The 20,063-nt window shown below is 43.5% G+C and overlaps 1 protein-coding gene and 1 pseudogene across 5 annotated transcripts in view; one reads left to right on the plus strand and one right to left on the minus strand.

Moving 5' to 3' along the window:
• Positions 1-20,063, minus strand: part of ZNF445 (zinc finger protein 445) — a 61,018-nt gene that overhangs the window by 14,698 nt on the left and 26,257 nt on the right. For 2 of the 5 annotated variants that reach the window (XM_019984556.2, XM_019984557.2), the window contains exon 1: positions 14,327-15,075. The exons of the other annotated variants lie outside the window; for them this stretch is intronic. The gene's annotated coding sequence lies outside the window, so the exon portion shown is untranslated. Of the gene's footprint in view, positions 1-14,326; positions 15,076-20,063 lie in introns of those variants that run through there. 5 annotated transcript variants of the gene reach the window in all.
• Positions 4,196-5,447, plus strand: LOC139178580 (elongation factor 1-alpha 1 pseudogene; annotated as a pseudogene).

Below are 20,063 nucleotides of genomic sequence, written 5' to 3' on the forward strand. Positions count from 1 at the left end.
GAAAGGCCAATCCACAGAGAGGGAAAAAAATGTGCAAATCATATATCTCATAAGGGACTTGTCACTAGAAAAAATAAATAACTTACAAATCAATAATAAAAAGACAACAGAAGTAAAATTGGACAAAGCATCTTTTCTCCAAAGAAAATATAAAGATGGCTGAAAAACACAAAGGATACTCAACAACAATAGTCATCAGAGAAAAACAAATCAATACCACAATAAAACACCACTTCACATCCACTAGGATGGCTAGAATCAAAACGGCAGAAAACAATATACGCTGGTAGGGACGTGAAGACAGATACTGGAACACTCATACACTGCTGGTGGGAATGTAAACTGTGCAACTACACTGGAAAATAGTCTCATCATTAAGCTAAACATCCAGTTACTATTAATACTGGCAACTCCATTCCTAAATAGACAGATACAACTGTCCTTCAGTATTCACAGGGGATTCACACACAAAAACAAAATTCTAACTAAAGACTTAACTTCAAAAACAAATATAAAAAAGTAATAAGAATCCTAGGGTAACCAAAGACTTATTAAAAATCAAAGGAAATAGGTGACATATGACTAGATCTCTGTATTTTAACACCCTTGCTCAAAAAAAAGAAAAAAGAACAAAAGCACAAACCAATGGAAAGACGTGAAAAGGTAAACTGCCACCAGGAAAGGTAGTTTGAAAGTCTGCAGTAGACCTAAAATGTCATGTTACTTATGCCCCTGAAAAGTCACTTCTAGGAAGTTCCCTGGAAAAGCACTGTACAGGTATTCAGGCATTTGCATACTAGAGTACTCTCTGTAATAACATAATATTGGAAATGACCTATTTGTCCATCAATACAACTAAATAAAAGTGCAGCAATTTACAGACTGAAACACCATACAATAATTTAAAAGACTGTACTAGACCCTTAAGCAATAATACAATTGTTTCACTGTTGACTGGGTGGTCAGGCTGTGCAGCTAAGGTTAAAAAGCAGATAAGTGCCAACCACAGAAGAGACCAGAGCATAATTTTAAGTTGCTGCGAACAGACAAAACACACAGTAGGCTCTAGTGACACAGTTTACTTAAAGCAAGAGAAGAAAACACGCGCTTCCCTGATAGCTCAGCTGGTAAATTATCCGCCTGCAATGCGGGAGACCCCAGTTCAGTTCCTGGATCAGGAAGATGCCCTAGATAAAGGATAGGCTACCCACTCAAGTATTCTTGGGCTCCCCTTGTGGCTCAGCTGGTAAAGATTCTGCCTGCAATATGGGAGACCTGGGTTCGATCCCTGGGTTGGGAAGATCCCCTGGAGAAGGGAAAGGCTCCCCACTCTAGTATTCTGGCCTGGAGAATTCCATGGACAGTCCATGGGGGTCACAAAGAGTTGTACATGACTGAGCGACTTTCACTTCACTTCACTTCATAATAGAGTAGGACCTTGACCCCTCTTCTGAAATACAGAAAGCGGGGTGAGCATGGGGGGCCACTGACACATGCACTTAAGAAGAAAAGAGAGGTATAAACACCAAACCAGGAAAGACAGTCCCTCAAAAGGCTGGAAGTACAGCAGAGGCTGTGAGGATTCAATTTCTTTGCAAGAATATGTCCTCAGCCAGAGGCTAGTATTACAGTGCTATGCAAGAGAGAAGTTGCACCTAAATTTGCTGTTTTTCCCAACAAACATAGAAAACATAAACTAAGTTAAAAAGAACACCCTAGACGTAGCTGGAGGAAAAAACCTTAAATTCTATTTACATATAAGTATGTCTAGGTCAGGGGCAGCAGCCGGGAGGAGCAACCCCACGTCCAAGGAGTGGGCGCAGGAGGGCCGAAAGGAGCTACTCCACGTTCACGATCAGGAGGGGTGGCCGTGAGGGTATAACCCTCGTCCAAGGTAAGGAGCAGCGGCTGCGCTTTGCTGGAGCAGCCCTGAAGAGATACCCCACGTCCAAGGTAAGAGAAACCCAAGTAAGATGGTAGGTGTTGCGAGAGGGCATCAGAGGGCAGACACACTGAAACCATAATCACAGAAAACTAAACAATCTGATCACACAGATCACAGCCTTGTCTAACTCAATGAAACTAAGCCATGCCATGTGGGGCCACCCAGGAAGGGCGGGTCATGGTGGAGAGGTCTGACAGAATGTGGTCCACTGGAGAAGGGAAAGGCACACCACTTCAGTATTCTTGCCTTGAGAACCCCATGAACAGTATGACAAGGCAAAATGATAGGATACTGAAAAATGAACTCCCCGGGTCAGTAGGTACCCAATATGCTACTGGAGATCAGTGGAGAAATAACTCCAGAAAGAATGAAGAGATGAAGCCAAAGCAAAGGCAATACCCAGTTGTGGATGTGGCTGGTGATAGAAGCAAGGTCTGATGCTGTAAAGAGCAATATTGCAGAAGAACCTGGAATGTCAGGTCCATGAATCAAGGCAAACCGGAAGTGGTCAAACAGGAGATGGCAAGAGTGAACGTCAACATTCTAGGAATCAGAGAACTAAAATGGACTGGAATGGGTGAATTTAACTCAGATGACCATTATATCTACTACTGCGGGCAGGAATCCCTCAGAAGAAATGGAGTAGCCATCATGGTCAACAAGAGAGTCCGAAATGCAGTACTTGGATGCAATCTCAAAAACGACAGAATGATCTCTGTTCGTTTCTAAGGCAAACAATTCAATATCACGGTAATCCAAGCCTATGCCCCAACCAGTAACACTGAAGAAGCTGAAGTTGAATGGTTCTATGAAGAACTATAAGATCTTTTGGAACTAACACCCAAAAAAGATATTCTTTTCATTATAGGGGACTGGAATGCAAAAGTAGGAAGTCAAGAAACACCTGGAGTAACAGGCAAATTTGGCCTTGGAGTACAGGATGAGGCAGGGCAAAGGCTAGTAGAGTTTTGCCAAGAGAATGCACTGGTCATAGCAAACACCCTCTTCCAACAACACAAGAGAAGAGTCTACACGTGGACACCACCAGATGGTCAACACCGAAATCAGATTGATTATGTTCTTTGCAGCCAAAGATGGAGAAGCTCTATACAGTCAGCAAAAACAAGACCGGGAGCCGACTGTGGCTCAGACCATGAACTCCTTATTGCCAAATTCAGACTTAAATTGAAGAAAGTAGGGAAAACCACTAGACCATTCAGGTATGACCTAAATCAAATCCCTTATGATTATACAGTGGAAGTGAGAAATAGATTTAAGGGACTAGATCTGATAGACAGTTGCCTAAAGAACTATGGACGGAGGTTCGTGACATTGTACAGGAAACAGGGATCAAGACGATCCCCATGGAAAAGAAATGCAAAATGGCGGTCTGCTGAGGCCTTACAAATAGCTGTGAAAAAAAGAGAAGTGAAAAGCAAAGGAGAAAAGGAAAGATTTAAGCATCTGAATGCAGAGTTCCAAAGAATAGCAAGAAGAGATAAGATAAGAGATAAGATAAGCCTTCCTCAGTGGTCAATGCATAGAAATTGAGGAAAACAGCAGAATGGGAAAGACTAGAGATCTCTTCAACAAAATTAGAGATACCAAGGGAACATTTCATGCAAAGATGGGCTTGATAAAGGACAGAAATGGTATGGATCTAACAGAAGCAGAAGATATTAAGAAGAGGTGGAAAGAATACACAGGAGAACTGTACAAAAAAGAGCTTCACGACCAAGATAATCACGATGGTGTGATCACTCACCTAGAGCCAGACATCCTGGAATGTGAAGTCAAGTGGGCCTTTGAAAGCATCACTACGAACAAAGCTAGTGGAGGTGATGGAATTCCAGTTGAGCTATTCCAAATCCTGAAAGATGATGCTGTGAAAGTGCTGCACTCAATATGCCAGCACATTTGGAAAACTCAGCAGTGGCCACACGACTGGAAAAGGTCAGTTTTCATCCCAATCCCGAAGAAAGGCAATGCCAAAGAATGCTCAAACTACTGCACAATTGCACTCATCTCACATGCTAGTAAAGTAATGCTCAAAATTCTCCAAGCCAGGCTTCAGCAATACGTGAACCGTGACTTCCAGATTTCCAGAGATCAAATTGCCAACATCTGCTGGATCATGGAAAAAGCAAGAGAGTTCCAGAAAAACATCTATTTCTGCTTTATTGACTACGCCAAAGCCCTTGACAGTGTGGATCAGAATAAACTGTGGAAAATTCTGAAAGAGATGGGAATTTGAAGCCGGTATCTCCAAGAACGGGCAGACCCGTGAGCATGCCCTTCTGGCTTACACCCTGGGTGTGAAACAACTAATTGTTGGTGTTAACAAAATGGATTCCACTGAGCCACCCTATAGCCAGAAGAGATACGAAGAAATTGTTAAGGAAGTCAGCACCTACATTAAGAAAATTGGCTACAAGCCCGACACGGTAGCATTTGTGCCAATTTCTGGCTGGAATGGTGACAACATGCTGGAACCAAGTGCTAATATGCCATGGTTCAAGGGATGGAAAGTCACCCGTAAGGACGGCAATGCCAGTGGAACCACTCTGCTTGAAGCTCTGGATTGCATTCTGCCACCAACTCGCCCAACTGACAAACCCTTGCATTTGCCTCTCCAGGATGTCTATAAAATTGGTGGTATTGGTACTGTCCCTGTGGGTCGTGTGGAGACTGGTGTTCTCAAACCTGGCATGGTGGTCACCTTTGCTCCAGTCAATGTAACAACTGAAGTGAAGTCTGTAGAAATGCACCATGAAGCACTGAGTGAAGCCCTACCTGGGGACAATGTGGGCTTTAATGTCAAGAACGTGTCTGTCAAAGATGTCCGTCATGGCAATGTGGCTGGTGACAGCAAAAATGATCCACCCATGGAAGCTGCTGGCTTCAAAGCTCAGGTGATTATTTTGAACCATCCAGGCCAAATCAGTGCTGGATATGCACCTGTGCTGGATTGTCACACAGCTCACATTGCTTGCAACTTTGCTGAGCTAAAGGAGAAGATTGATCGTCATTCTGGGAAAAAGCTGGAAGATGGCCCTAAATTCTTGAAATCTGGTGACGCTGCCATCGTTGATATGGTTCCTGGCAAGCCCATGTGTGTCGAGAGCTTCTCTGATTATCCTCCCCTGGGCCGTTTTGCTGTGCGTGACATGAGACAGACAGTCGCTGTGGGTGTCATCAAAGTAGTGGACAAGAAGGCAGCTGGAGCTGGCAAGGTCACCAAGTCTGCCCAGAAAGCTCAGAAGGCTAAATGAATATTATCCCCAATACCTGCCACCCCAGTCTTAATCAGTGGTGGAAGAACGGTCTCAGAACTGTTTGTCTCAATTGGCCATTTAAGTTTAATAGTAAAAGACTGGTTAATGATAACAATGCATCGTAAAACCTTCAGAAGGAAAGGAGAATGTTTTTGTGGACCATATGTTTTGTGTGTGGCAGTTTAAGTTATTAGTTTTTAAAATCAGTACTTTTTAATGAAAACAACTTGACCAAAAATCTGTCACAGAATTTGAGACCCATTAAAAAAAGTTTAATGAGAAAAAAAAAAAGAGAGATGGAAATACCAGACCACCTGACCTGCCTCTTGAGAAACCTATATGCAGGTCAGGAAGCAACAGTTAGAACTGGACATGGAACAACAGACTGGTTCCAAATAGGAAAAGGAGTATGTCAAGGCTGTATATTGTCATCCTGCTTATTTTACTTATATGCAGAGTACATCATGAGAAACGCTGGGCTGGAAGAAGCACAAGCTGGAATCAAGATTGCCGGGAGAAATATCAGTAACCTCAGATATGAAGATGACACCACCCTCGTGGTAGAAAATGAAGAGGAACTAAAGAGCCTCTTGATGAAAGTGAAAGAGGAGAGTGAAAAAGTTGGCTTAAAGCTCAACATTCAGAAAATTAACATCATTGCATCTGGTCCCATCACTTTATGGGAAATAGATGGGGAAACAGTGGAAACAGTGGCAGACTTTATTTTTGGGGGCTCCAAAATCACTGCAGATGGTGACCCGCAGCCATGAACTTAAAAGACGCTTACTCCTTGGAAGGAAAGTTATGACTAACTTAGACAGCATATTAAAAAGCAGAGACATTACTTTGCCAACAAAGGTCCGTCCAGTCAAGGCTATGGTTTTTCCAGTGGTCATGTATGGATGTGAGAGCTGGAATGTGAAGAAAGCTGAGTGCCGAAGAACTGATGTTTTTGAACTGTGGTGTTGGAGAAGACTCTTGAGAGTCCCTTGGACTGCAAGAAGATCCAACCAGTCCATCCTAAAGGAGATCAGTCCTGGGTGTTCACCGGAAGGACTGATGCTAAAGCTGAAACTCCAACACTTTGGCCACTTGATGCAAAGAGTTGACTCATTGGAAAAGACTCTGATGCTGGGAGGGATTAGGGGGAGGAGGAGAAGGGGACGACAGAGGATGAGATGGCTGGATGGCATCACTGACGCAATGGACGTGATTTTGAGTGAACTCCGGGAGTTGGTGATAGACAGGGAGGCCTGGCGTGCTGCGATTCATGGGGTCACAAAAAGTCGGACACGACTGAGCGACTGAACTGAACTGATGTCTAGGTATGATGTACATATAAGCACTTGAAAGATTTTTAAATGGCCAAAAAAGCATGTACAAAAACTTACTGAGAGTGGAGGTGGAGAGGTTGGGAATAACAGTTAAAGGAGCCTTTATTTGCAGTGATTTGATTTTTTTAATTTATATACAAGGTCTCTTTACTAAAATGTACATCAAAAATAATGAATGCAAATATCCCAAAATGTAAGAAGAGGTTTACTTCTGTGCACTGCCTGCCAGTTAGTTTCTTCTTTATATTTTTTGTCTTTTCCCAATTTCCCCAAATAAATTAAGTTTTTGAAATTATAGTTATGAACTCTTTTATGTCTTAAAAATAAAACACACTTGCTTATACACAAAAAAGTTCCCAAGCCTTGGCCACCAAAGTGTTTTCCACAGTTATCTACTCTGGCAAGTATAACTAGAGGGTTTTCCCTTCCTATTTTTCTATATTTCCTAAACCGTTCAACATTATTTCTATAATCAGCAAGGTGATCAATAATTCTGTTTAAAAAACAAAGCAACTGGAATTCCCTGGCGGTCCAGTGGTTAGGACTCAGTGTTTTCACTGCTGGGCCCAGGTTCAATCCCTGGTCAGGAAACTAAGCTCTCACAAGGAGAGCAGCGAAAAAAGAAAGAAAGCAACTGAGTATTAGCACCCTGGACTGAAAGGTGGCCACTAAGCAGAAGAGGCTGCACATCCTTGAAGGGAACTTGTAAGTGGATCTCAAGCAACTGTAAAAGGAAAAAGAAACCTAGTTGACCCTAGTTCTAGTTAAGCCACTCAGTCAACAACCAAACCAAAGAAGGCAAGCTGAACTGAGAACATGTCAGATAAAAATTGACAACTGAGGCACAGAACAAAAGAGAGTAAAATGCTGCCCAAAACCACAACATGCAAAAGAAAACAAGAGAGAGCATGTTAAAACTAAACAAAGCCAAAAAAAGCCTATAAAGAGCTATTCATGATGTACCCCTATGTCCAAAGCAGCACTGCTCATAATAGCCGAAACATGCAAACAACCTAAATGTCCATCGACAGATGAATGGATAAAGAAGATGAGGTACATATACACAATACTCAGCCATAAAAAAGCAATGAATGAATGCCATTTGCAGCAACATGGATACAACTAGAAGTGATCATACTAAGTGAACTAAGTCAGACACACCAAGACAAATGCCACACGGAATCACTTGTATGCGGAATCTAAAGTATGACCCAGTGGACTTCCCAGGTGGCTCAGTGGTAAAGAAGCCGCCTGCCAATGCAGGGAACACAGGTCTGATTCCCTGTCTGGAAGATTCCACATGCCGAAGAACAACTAAGCTTGAATACCAGAACTACTGAGCCTGTGCTCTAGAGCCTGGGAGCCACAAGTACTGAAGATCTCGAGTCCTCAAGCCTGTGCTCCACAAGAGAAGCCACTCCAACGAAAGCCCAAACACCCTGCGCCACTAGAGAGAAGCCCGTACTGCCACAAAGACCCAGAACAGTCAAAAATAAACAATAAAATAAAGTAGGACACAAATGAGTCTACCTACAAAACAGAAACTGACTCATAGACACAGAAAAAAGACCATTTGGGGTTGCTAAGGGGGAAGGAGAGAGGGAGAGGGATGGACAGGATGGGGTTGGCAGACGCAAACCATTACATTTAGAAGGGATAAACAAGGTCCCAGTGTATAGCACAAAGAACTATATTCAATATCTTGTGATAAACCATTAATGAAAAGGAATATAAAAATCAGAAGAAAAGAAATATGCATGGCTATTAGCATAACTGACACCATCACGGGCCCATTCAATTCCTCCCGTCCCTCCACTGACCCTACCTATGACTGTACTACAAGGTAAGTCACTTTTCTGTCATCAAGGACTTTGAAGTTAACAGACACTTTTTTTTTGGATTGTTAGTTCTAGGCGGCTGCAATGCTCTGTTAGTCTCCAAACAATGATGAAGACCTTCACTGACGTACTTCCGTTGCCTCCAAGACTAGTTAGCCATTCATAAAACCTAATTTAGCAATGCACTTCCTGTTTCCAAGCACATGCTCCCACACCCTAGGTCAACTACAAAACTGTCCCAGCGGCTCCTCAGCAGCACAAAGTGAAGCTGCAACTGCTTCCAGTTCGTCCACCTGATCTCACCATGTGAGTTGACGACTCTCTAATACACTGATCCATTGATTACATGGAGTCACCTGCCTAGGTTTTCCGTCTCAAGATACCATCTCAGTTCAATGGGCATTTTTCATTCCCTCCGTCCTCCAATGGAAGTCGGAGGCACTCAGCAGGCCTTAGCACCTGTTGTAAAGTAGCCCCATTACTCAGTGCACAAGTCACAGACAACGGTCATTTTCGCCGGAAAGGGTGGTACCCTCCACCTCTCACCAAGCTAAGAAAATTTAAAAAAATCATTACTTCAGCCAAAAGCCAAACACAGACTCAGCTAGTATTTCTAGGACTGTCAAAATAGATGACCAGTGACAGAAATGGGACAAAGAAAGCATGCCATCTATGCGGCTGGACCACACTGACTTCATCTTGTCAGCTCCATCTTAGACCTGCAGCAGCTCCCTTTCTGAGCTTTAACCCGACTCATAAGGAATGCACCCAAGCCAGATAACTTCCTGGCAGCTCTTATTCTTGCCTTCATCTGATATGAAAACTGGGAGAATGTATTGTGCTGTCCCAGATGGTTAATGGTCCATGAGGAGTAATGTTCATGAGACCTCAGAGGGGAAGAGAAACCCAGTTTCCACTTGTGCAAATGTGCTTCTCATTTAGTAGTCAGATTCTATCTTTACCCTGGCCCCTTTAAATTCCCCCGTGCCTCTTCTGGCCACAATGAGTTCAGCTTCAAATGCCTCTTGATGGTTGTGCACCCACAGCTACTGCCTGATGTAAGTACCTATAGTAACATCATAATTACATTTCAAGGAGTTGCCAGCTTCATTTTTCAGTCTCAAAGTTCGTTCTCAGTTCAGAGGCTATTATTCAATATTCCCTCTGTCCAGCACCATCATCCAGATAAAAGAAATGGTGGTGCTGCTACAAGGACATGGACAGTCAAATGAAGTACTACTTTGGGATCACGCATGAAGAGGAAGCTGGCTAAAGCTCTAGCAGAGAGATGAAGCTTTGCAGTGAAAGGAGGGGGCAGGACAAAGAAAATAAATATACAGAAAAAAAAAAAGCAGAGGCAAACTGAGAAGTGCTAAGGTACAGAACTGCAGGCCTACAAAAAGGGGCCTGAAGACACAACAAGAGGAGACTGAAGAGGAAAGGTGCTTCCGGAGGGTCAGGGGCAGGCGCCAGGCTTGCAGAGCCCCAGCAGCACCAACAGGAATAGCAACAACCGCTCAGGAGGAAGCTGAGAGTCAGATAAAGAGGCAGAGACTTTCCCAGCCAAATGTGCAGAACAGACTGGAGAAGAGAATAACGGTCAGGTGAAGAGAAATCTAGCAGTGAGACTCAAGAGAATGAACTGGAGGCTAGACAGAAAGATTCTGAAGAAATGCACCCAGTGGGAAATATAAAGAATTGACCTGGTACGGGGAGGGAGGAGGGAGGAGGGTTCAGGATGGGGAACACATATATACCTGTGGCAGATTCATGTTGATATATGGTAAAATTAATACAATATTGTAAAGTTAAAAAATAAAAAAATAATAAATTAATTAAAAAAAAAAAAAAAAGAATTGACCTATCTCTAAAAACTAGGGTGTACAGTCAAATTAGCACCAAACATAAGCCTCCAAGCTGACCTGTTATGAAGCAGCTGCTGTAGAAATGTCCAAAGAGGTCAGTGAAGTATTTGTAAAGAGACGATGAGAAGGAACAGCAGAAAAATGAGGACAACTGGCTGTGAATATGGCAAAAGAATACAGTCCTTTGAGCCCAGCCTCTGCAACCATGAACATGGATAAAAGCTAATGACTTCCTGGGCCTTTCAAAGTCTGAATGAAAGACCCACAGCACAGTAAGTAAAGATGGAGGCCAGTGAGCTGAAACTGCCCAATTAAATTCAGGTATCCTAATGCCTCAGGGTTCCTCCCAGGTCCCAACCAGCTTTTGAGGACAGAAGAAAAGCTTCATTCATTGACTTAAGATGTGAGCCCCCAAGCTGGGGAGGAACCTGAGATGGATCAGGCCTCTTCTCCCCTAGAGCTTCACCCCTTCACTCAGTTTCATTCCCAAGTGAAAATGGCCTGGAAAAGAACCCAGGAAACCCCAAGCAATCACATGAGCATTTTTCAGGGGCATTTTCTTCTGTCATTTTGTTTTAATACGAAGTCATTTTGATTTCCTCTTAAAATCCTCATTGCATAGTCTCTTATTCTCATGGTTTTCCTGCCAGTGAGAGGGTACATAAGGTTTATTTTACACACTGATAATAAGCAAGCAAGTTTCTAAAACCATCAAAAACTAAAGAAAGACTGCTTCTGGTACACATTTAAAATGCTAAAACAAGGACTCCCCTGGTGATCCAGTGGTTAAGATCCCACACTTCCAATGTAAGGGGCAGATGTTTGATCCTTGATGAGGGAACCCCACATACAACACAGCGTGGTATGGCCAGAAAAGACAAAAATAAAGGTTTTTTTTTTTTTTTTTTAATTTCAGCATTTCAGTGTTAAAATAATATTTACACCAATTTGCTAACTAAGAAATCAGCTCAACCTAGTGCCCAAAATTTGGTTTCTCAGTACCATTCTATAATAAATGAAACCAGGAATCCTTGCAGAAATGGTTGATTCCAGGGTTGGGGGAAATGAAAATACAAGATGTATCTTGGGCGCCTTAAAAAGTCAGAGAAAGACACAAAAAAAGGATGGGAACTTGTAAGGGGAAACAGGTGCTTTGATTTGAAAGAGCTCCCAATAGCCAAAGTTAGAATAATTTAAACCACAAAATAAATAACACACTTCAATAAACCCCCAAAATAAATACCCAACATCACACACTGACGTAAGTGATATAATTAAGTAAATAAACAAATGGGAGAGAAGGTACAACTCTTTTCACAAAGAATGCCAGTTCATAGATTCAGAAGGAACGGAAATGAAAGGCACCTAAAAGACGGCACAATAATAACTGCCTCAGGCAAGATCCACCAAGAAACACTAATTAGGTGAAAGCTGAGAAGAAAGAATATTTCTATGCAGTCTCAAGGTGTCTATCTCTAAATAATGGCTAATTACAAAGGACAGACAGTAACTTTACAGGGCTGATACTTGGCAGAAATACTGGGTCAAGAGTAGTATCACTGAATGAACATGTGGACACAGGAGGGGAAGGGGAGGACAGGATGAACTGAGAGGGGAGCACTGACATATATATACTCCATGGGTAAAATAGCAGGTGGGACGCTGCTGTAGAGCACAAGGGTGGGAGGGAGGCTCAAGAGGAAGGGGAAATATGTATACACGGACCTGATTCACTTTGCTGTACACCAGAAACTAGAACCACATTTAAAGCAATTATACTTCATTAATATTTTTTAAGAGTAGTATCACCAGTTCAAAGACGTATCGACATCATCCTCAGTCAAAGGAGAACATCTGACAAAACCAAATGAGAGGATTACTCTAAAATTACAAATACAAAATATTTCAAAATTGTCAAGATTGTGAAAAACATGTAAAACTGAGGAGCTGTCACAGACTGAAGAGGAGCTAGAAGACATGACAATTAAATGGAATGAGAGATCCTAGACTGGATCCTGGAACAGAAAAAGAATGTCAGCAAGACAGTGAGGAGCTCTCGATAAACCAGAACTTTAATTACCAGTACTGGACCACTGCAAATGTCTCAGGTTCGGTGACTGCACTATGCTTATGCAAGGTTCTACCTTTAGGCAAACCAGGTAAAGATATAAAGGAACTCTATAGACTTCGGACACCCTCTGTGAGTCTACAATTACCCAAAATGAAAAGGTTTTTAAATTGAAGATGAGTTGTTTCTCTTTTTCTTAATTTTTTTTCTATCTTAGATACTAAGGATTAACTTGTGTCAAGTGTTATCTAAAATTTGAACTCACTCTTTCATTGATTCAACATTTACTAAGCACCTATTATATCCCAGACACTATGGTCTCTGTAGGCAATAAAGCAGACAAAATACACTGCTTTGAGCAGCTTATGAGAAGATAGACAATGAGACAGAAACAGTATCAGGTGCTATGCAGTAAAATAAAACAAGGCCTGAAGGAGGGTAAAAGATCTAAGATCAGGGAAAGAAAAGTGTAAGCTCAAAAATTCAATCTTGGGAAGCACAGGATGACTCACCAGAGGAACCTCCTTTCAGGTGTTAAAAATACTGAAGACTACAAAGTAACACTACATTTGACCACACTTTCAGTGTTTCTGCTCAGGAGCGTGACATCAGACTGCCCATGCATTAATAATTCGAGATACTAGGAGCCAGCGAAAACTTAACAGTGGCACAGTTTCTATTTTTCATGATTTTATCAGTTTCCCTTCCTCACAAGTATACACAGCGGTTTATCATTCCCATCTTTTTAGCTTTTCTCATCCAAAATTGTTAGTCTTTCCTCGATCTTAAGAACATGTAAAGTAGCCTCATTCATCAGCTCCCAAAAACACACACCACTACACACACGGGTATAATAAATGGAAAGATTCCTGAAATCAAATTACAGCTCAAACTGCTCTCTGACACTTCTGTGCATAATAACCCACCTACTATTAATGAGTTTTCAGTTTTGAAATGCAAGCAGCTTGAAACAGAATGGGGTTCTTTCCTGGCACTACTTTTACTTAGGAAGGTGAACATTCTCTGAGTTTTTAGGCCAAGGTAAGTGAGAAGACAGAAGAGTGGCTTTAGGTTACAGCTGTACCTTGTGTTTAAAAACTATTTTATATATTACTCTTTCATTTGGAACCCAGAAACAATCAACCTAATACATATCACTTGTTAAGCATTTACATCATCATGTAATGCGTACTATGGAAAATAAACTGCAAACAAAAATGTTTTAATTATACTTGCAAAATTATGTCTCAGTGGTATCATAATGCTGGCTCCAATTTTAACCAATTTATGAACAAATGCATTCCACAAGTTGACGACATCATAGTTTTCAAAAATAGGATGAATGTACTTAATGCCACTGAATTACACTTTAAAATGACTTAAATGATCAATGATTACATATGGTAAATGTCATCTGTATTTTATCACAATAATGCTAAAAAAAAAAAGCTTTTTAAAAGTAGCACTATACAAATATGGAAACATGTTGTACCCCTAAAACCAACATGATGTTCTCTGTGGATTACACCTCAAATTTTTTTAATCAATTAAAAATAAAATATGTGGACTATATATTTTTTAAAAAGCAGTATTTTACTGCTGGAGAGTTATTTCAACCCCACTTTTTAAAAAATATATTTGTATATGTATAAGCATCTGCATAATTTATGCACACATTTTAAAAGGTCAAGAAGCCTCCAGACAAAAACATTAACGAATTGCGGGTACTTCTACTTTTCTTAACAATCACCCAAGTCATCTAATTACCTGTAATCAGTTCGCTTTGTTTGCATAATTGGGAGAAGTGATAAAACACCGAAACCACTGCTCCAAATTCGCGCCCCAGGCGACGAAGAGCAGGCAGATACCGCGGCGGGTCAGGCTCCCAGGCCAGATCCCCTCGGGTCGCAGCCTCCAGGCTGAGCCTCACTCACTGCCCCCAACCCGGGAACCCCGCGCCCACACCGCAGCCCCCGACACCCGCGCAGTCACCCGACTCACCGACTCGCGCGGCCGCGAAACGCTCAGCCCCCTGACCGCACGCCCCGGCCCGCACCAGTCGCCCCCACGCCGACTTCTTCGCTGGCCCGTATCGCGCACGCGCGTCACCGCCCCAGGCCTCTCGGTCTCTCTAGGAAGCTGGGAGGGCCCGCGTCTCTGTTTCTCCCAGGCCCCAGTGCCTTGTTGGCAGGCCTCTGAGCGAAGCCCAAGGGGCTTGGCCCCACACACCCCCACCCAAGGCACTGGACGTCTGTCTTCTGTTCGTGCCACAGAGCTCCATCAGTTTGTCCTGTTTTCCTACCCCCACTCCCAATGTGTGTGCAGGGCTTCCCTCCAGGGCTCCCTCCCCCCAGGGAAGAACGGGATCAAAACCGGGGGTCCAATCAGGGACCAGCAAGATTTAGTTGACCAGGTTGCCCAGGAGGAGCTGTAAAGGACTCATTACTCTCTGGTGCCCCCTTCAAGGAGAGGAATCAAAACCTAAGGGAGTTCACAGCAGTCCCTTTCCTCATCACCACCACAACCAGGAGTAGTTGCTCATTCCCAGTCCACAGGCACACAAACCTCCTGACCACAGCTTCCAATGTTTCCTCCTGTTAACGAAATTAAGTAAATGTTAAAGATCTCTGGGCTTTAATCAGCAATTCATAAGTCAAACTGCATTCCATTTAGCAGATAGAGAATAGCTCTGAAGAGTATGAAAAGAGGTTTTATCCTGAGAAGGCAGTAGAAATGAGGGACCGTAGGGACAGTTTTTTAATATATATTTATTACTTTTTTTTTTTTTTTTTTTTTTGGCCATCCTGCACCGACTGAAGGATCCTAGTTTCCTGAACAGGGATTGAACCTTGGCCCTCAGCAGTGAGAACCCAAAGTCCCAGCCACTGGACTGCCAGGGACTTCTGGGACAATTTATTATAGTTAACCTACGATATGGGGGTAGATGCATTCATAAGTTATGATTTATGGATGTGTAACTAGTCTTGTGAGACTGGGAATACACCAGGGAAGGTTTTCATCATTGTTTGGGGACTAATAGAGCATAGAACCTGGACCTAAGGATTATTAAAGGAAAGGAAAGGAAAGGAAAGTGAAGTCGCTCAGTCGTGTCCAACTCTTTGCGACACCATGGACTGTAGCCTACTGGGCACTTCCGGCCATGGGATTTTCAGGAATATCTATTGATAGTAACTACAAAGTTATCGATGACAGAGAAATGACTTACTACACAGTACAGTCCTGGGTAGGGTCAGCAAGAAAACAGGAGAAACGCTAAGGGCCAGATCAGATCAGTCGCTCAGTCGTGTCCGACTCTTTGCTACTCCATGAATCGCAGCACGCCAGGCCTCCCTGTCCATCACCAACTCCCGGAGTTCACCCAGACTCACGTCCATCGAGTCAGTGATGCCATCCAGCCATCTCATCCTCTGTCGTCCTCTTCTCCTCCTGCCCCCAATCCCTCCCAGCATCAGAGTCTTTTCCAATGAGTCAACTCTTCGCATGAGGTGGCCAAGATGACATCAGTTATGCTAACAGCCACACACAGGGTCTGGTACAGGTGAGATAGGACATCAATGGGTCTCTGGGTCAGACACTTGGTATTTGTCAAGTGGAGTAAAACTGATGCTTTGTTCTCACCCAGACACTCCAAGGACAAAACTAGTGGCAAAAGCTGAGCTCTGCTAAAGTACAGAAATAAGGTGCCCACTCCCCAGGTCAAGGAAGACTTCACTGTCTGCACATGTGCAGGAAGGCTTCTTGGGGGTCAAAGAGGGAGGGGGCCAAAAAGGAAGGGGCCCCAGCATATAATAAGTGTGGATCTGCACCCACAAGCCTCCACGGTGGTATTCTTCTTAGCAAAAATTTGCCCACGTATCTTGGGAAGGGTCCAAGGACCAGTCAAGTGTGAAAAAAGAAACAAAAGTAATTGGCCAAATGTAAGCAAAGATCCAGAAGGACTGTCCTATATCAGGCATTTAAATCACTTCTTTACTGCATCCCTGTTCCTCATTCAGGAAACCCACACTCCTCTCAGTGTGTGTGGTGACTTACTAGGCTCCTCGCCATTACAGCAGACGCCCGTACCCTTTTCTCTCCAGGAGTGTATTCCTGCATATTCCTGCCTTGCTTCAGTCTTAAATGGTTTCTCTGTGTGCTCTTCCATACATTGTGCTGTGTCTCTAATAATAAACTTTGTATCTGTTTTTACAGTTTTTGCTTCTTTGAGACATTGTTGATTCCAAATGGAAAGATCCAGGGCCACTTTGCTTCTAGACCCTAGCCCCTGGTGGTCTGGTGGCTAACCATTCCTAGCTTTCATCCAGGCTGAAACTGAAAGTGTTAATCCATCAATTGTGTCTGATTCTTTGGGACCCCATGGTCAGTAGCCTGCCAGGCTCCTCTGTTCATGGAATTCTCCAGGCAAGAATACTGGAGTGGGTAGCCTTCCCCAGGAGGTCTTCCTGACCCAGGGATCGAACCCAGGTCTCCTGCATTGCAGGCAGATTTTTTACTATCTGAGCCATGAGGGAAGCTCAGATATCCAGGCTCAATTCCTCGGGCAGGGAACTAAGATCTCTCTTCTGAATCGCTCACTGCTGACTCTGGGAGAAGGCAATGGCACCCCACTCCAGTACTGTTGCCCGGTAAATCTCATGGATGGAGGAGCCTGGTAGGCTGCAGTCCATGGGGTCGCTAAGAGTCAGACACGACTGAGCGATTTCACTTTCACTTTCCACTTTGATGCATTGGAGAAGGAAATGGCAACCCACTCCAGTGTTCTTGCCTGGAGAATCCCATGGACGGAGAAGCCTGGTAGGCTGCAGTCCATGGGGTCGCAGAGTCGGACACGACTGAAGCGACTTAGCAGCAGCAGCAGCACTGCTGTCTCTCTGATATCACAGGGAATGGTTAGCCCCTGGGTGATTAGATTTCTGCTATTAACGTGAGGACTTGTGTGGTGGATATTGAGATAAGTTGGGAAGAGGTTAGTTGTATCTATCTGAATATTTATAGATTCCACACCTAAAAAAAAATACTTATTGATTTGGCTGTGTTGGGTCTTTGTTAAGAATAGTTTTTAAAAGATCCATTGCTATTTTGCGAACTCTTTCTGATCCATAAGTGGACCGTGTTGGAGATTGAAGACCTTGAGTATCCTTCTCAAGGTTATGCCATTCTGCCTCCATCTTGGGGCTTTGCCGGGTACTGCAACATAAGCACAAGCTGGTCAAGATCTGACAGTCTAGATGAGGACTCTAAATTCTTTGGGGTCCTTTGATTCTTTGGGGATCCTCCCTGGGTTTAGGAGATTCTTTAACTGTGGCCCATCCTCTTTGACCAAGAAATGGAAGATGCCCAAAGGAGATCGCCAGCAGTCGTGGGTAGTCTTATTTTCAAAGGTAACTTCGGGGACTTCCTTGGTGGTCCAGCGGCTAAGACTCTGAACTCCCAAAGCAGGGGGCCCAGGCTTGATCCCTGGTCAGGGAACTAGATCTCACATGACACAACTGAGAGTTCATATACCACAACTAAAAGATCCCACACGTCGAGATAAGACCCGGCACATCCAAATAAATACAGATAAACACTAAAAAAAAAAAAGGAACTTTGGCAACTCTCCAGCGCAAGGCATGTGCACTCTTGTCAGCCAGTGCAGTCCTTCAGGAAGGACGTACAGGCCTAGTTTAATCTTCTGTCTGGACAGAGTGAAAGAAAATAGTGCCTTTATATGGACTTGGGTTATGCAGCACTGGTTGCTCCCAGGGGGCCCACTAGCTACGCAAAAGCAGACAGTGTCCCATCCCTGGCTACTCGGCTTCGCTTTGGTAGTTTAGCAGGCCTGGGTGCCTATCAGCTGTCTCAAGATCCAAGGAACATTTAGGTTTTCTTAGTTACATCTGGAACCTTGGCTGGCATCATGGGAATGAGATTCTACCACTCTGGGAAACTGATGCCCACAGGTTTAATTGGAGGTGCCAGTTTGCTGATGGTCGCTAAACTTGGAATTAGGGCACTGAGTAAACTCAACAGTAGTAGTCATGGCCCAGCTTGGATTCATGAATAGTCTTTAAACTTCCACTATTTTTACTGTGTTAAGTAAGTACAACATTTTTACATATTCTGACACTTTCAGTTCAGTTCAGTTCCGTCACTCAGTCCTGTCCAACTCTTTGCAACCCCATGAACTGCAGCACACCAGGCCTCCCTGTCCATCACCAACTCCCGGAGTTTACCCAAACTCATGTCCATTTAGTCGGTGATGCCAACCAACCATCTCATCGTCTGTCATCCCCTTCTCCTCCTGCCCCCAATCTTTCCCAGCATCAGGGTCTTTTCCAATGAGTCAGCTCTTCACATCAAGTGGCCAAAGTATTGGAGTTTCAGCTTCAACATCAGTCCTACAAATGAACACCCAGAACTGATCTCCTTTAGGATGGACTGATTGGATCTCCTTGCAGTCTAAGGGACTCTCAAGAGGCTTCTCCAACACCACAGTTCAAAAGCATCAATGCTTCGGCGCTCAGCTTTCTTTATAGTCCAACTCTCACAGTCATTCATGACTATTGGAAAAACCATAGCCGTGACTAGATGGACCTTTGCTGGCAAAGTAATGTCTCTGCTTTTTAATATGCTGTCCAGGTTGGTCATAACTTTCCTTCCAAGGAGTAAGCGTCTTTTAATTTCATGGCTGCAATCACCATGTGCAGTGACTTTGGAGCCCCAAACAATAAAGTCAGCCACTGTTTCCACTGTTTCCCCATCTATTTGCCATGAAGTGATAGGAGAAGGAAATGGCAACCCACTCCAGTACTCTTGCCTGGAAAATCCCATGGATGGAGGAGCATGGTAGGCTACAGTCCACGGGGTCACTAAGAGTCAGACACCACTGAGCAACTTCACTTTCACTTTTCATTTTCATGCATTGGAGAAGGAAATGGCAACCCACTCCAGTATTCTTGCCTGGAGAATCCCGGGGACAGAGAAGCCTGGTGGGCTGCCGTCTATGGGGTCGCACAGAGTCGGACATGACTGAAGTGACTTAGCAGCAGCACCAGCAGCAGATGGGACCAAATGGCATGATATCAGTTTTCTGAATGTTGAGCTTTAAGCCAACTTTTTCACTCTCCTCTTTCACTTTCATCAAGAGGTTCTTTAGTTCTTCTCGGTCTCTGCCATAAGGATGCTGTCATCTGCATATCTGAGGTTATTGATAGTTCTCCCAGCAATCTTGATTCCAGCTTGTGCTTCCTCCAGCCCAGCATTTCTCATGATGTATATAAGTTAAATAAGCAGGGTGAGAATATACAGCCTTGACAGACTCCTTTTCCTATTTGGAACCAGTCTGTTGTTCCATGTCCAGTTCTAACTGTTGCTTCCTGACCTGCATACAGGTTTCTCAAGAGGCTGGTAAGGTGGTCTGGTATTCCCATCTCTTTCAGAATTTTCCATAGTTTATTGTGATCCACACAGTCAAAGTCTTTGGCATAGTCAATAGAGCAGAAATAGATGTTTTTCTGGAACTCTCTTGCTCTTTCGATGATCCAGCAGATGTTGGCAATTTGATCTCTGGTTCCTCTACCTTTTAGAAAAAAACCAGCTTGAACATCTGGAAGTTCATGGTTCATGTATTGCTGAAGCCTGGCTTGGAGAATTTTGAGCATTACTTTACTAGCGTTTGCGCAATTGTGTGGTAGTTTGAGCATTCTTTGGCATTGCCTTTCTTTTGGATTGGAAT

Source organism: Bos indicus, chromosome 22 (genome assembly GCF_029378745.1).
Source record: "Bos indicus isolate NIAB-ARS_2022 breed Sahiwal x Tharparkar chromosome 22, NIAB-ARS_B.indTharparkar_mat_pri_1.0, whole genome shotgun sequence".
Lineage (NCBI taxonomy): Eukaryota > Metazoa > Chordata > Mammalia > Artiodactyla > Bovidae > Bos > Bos indicus.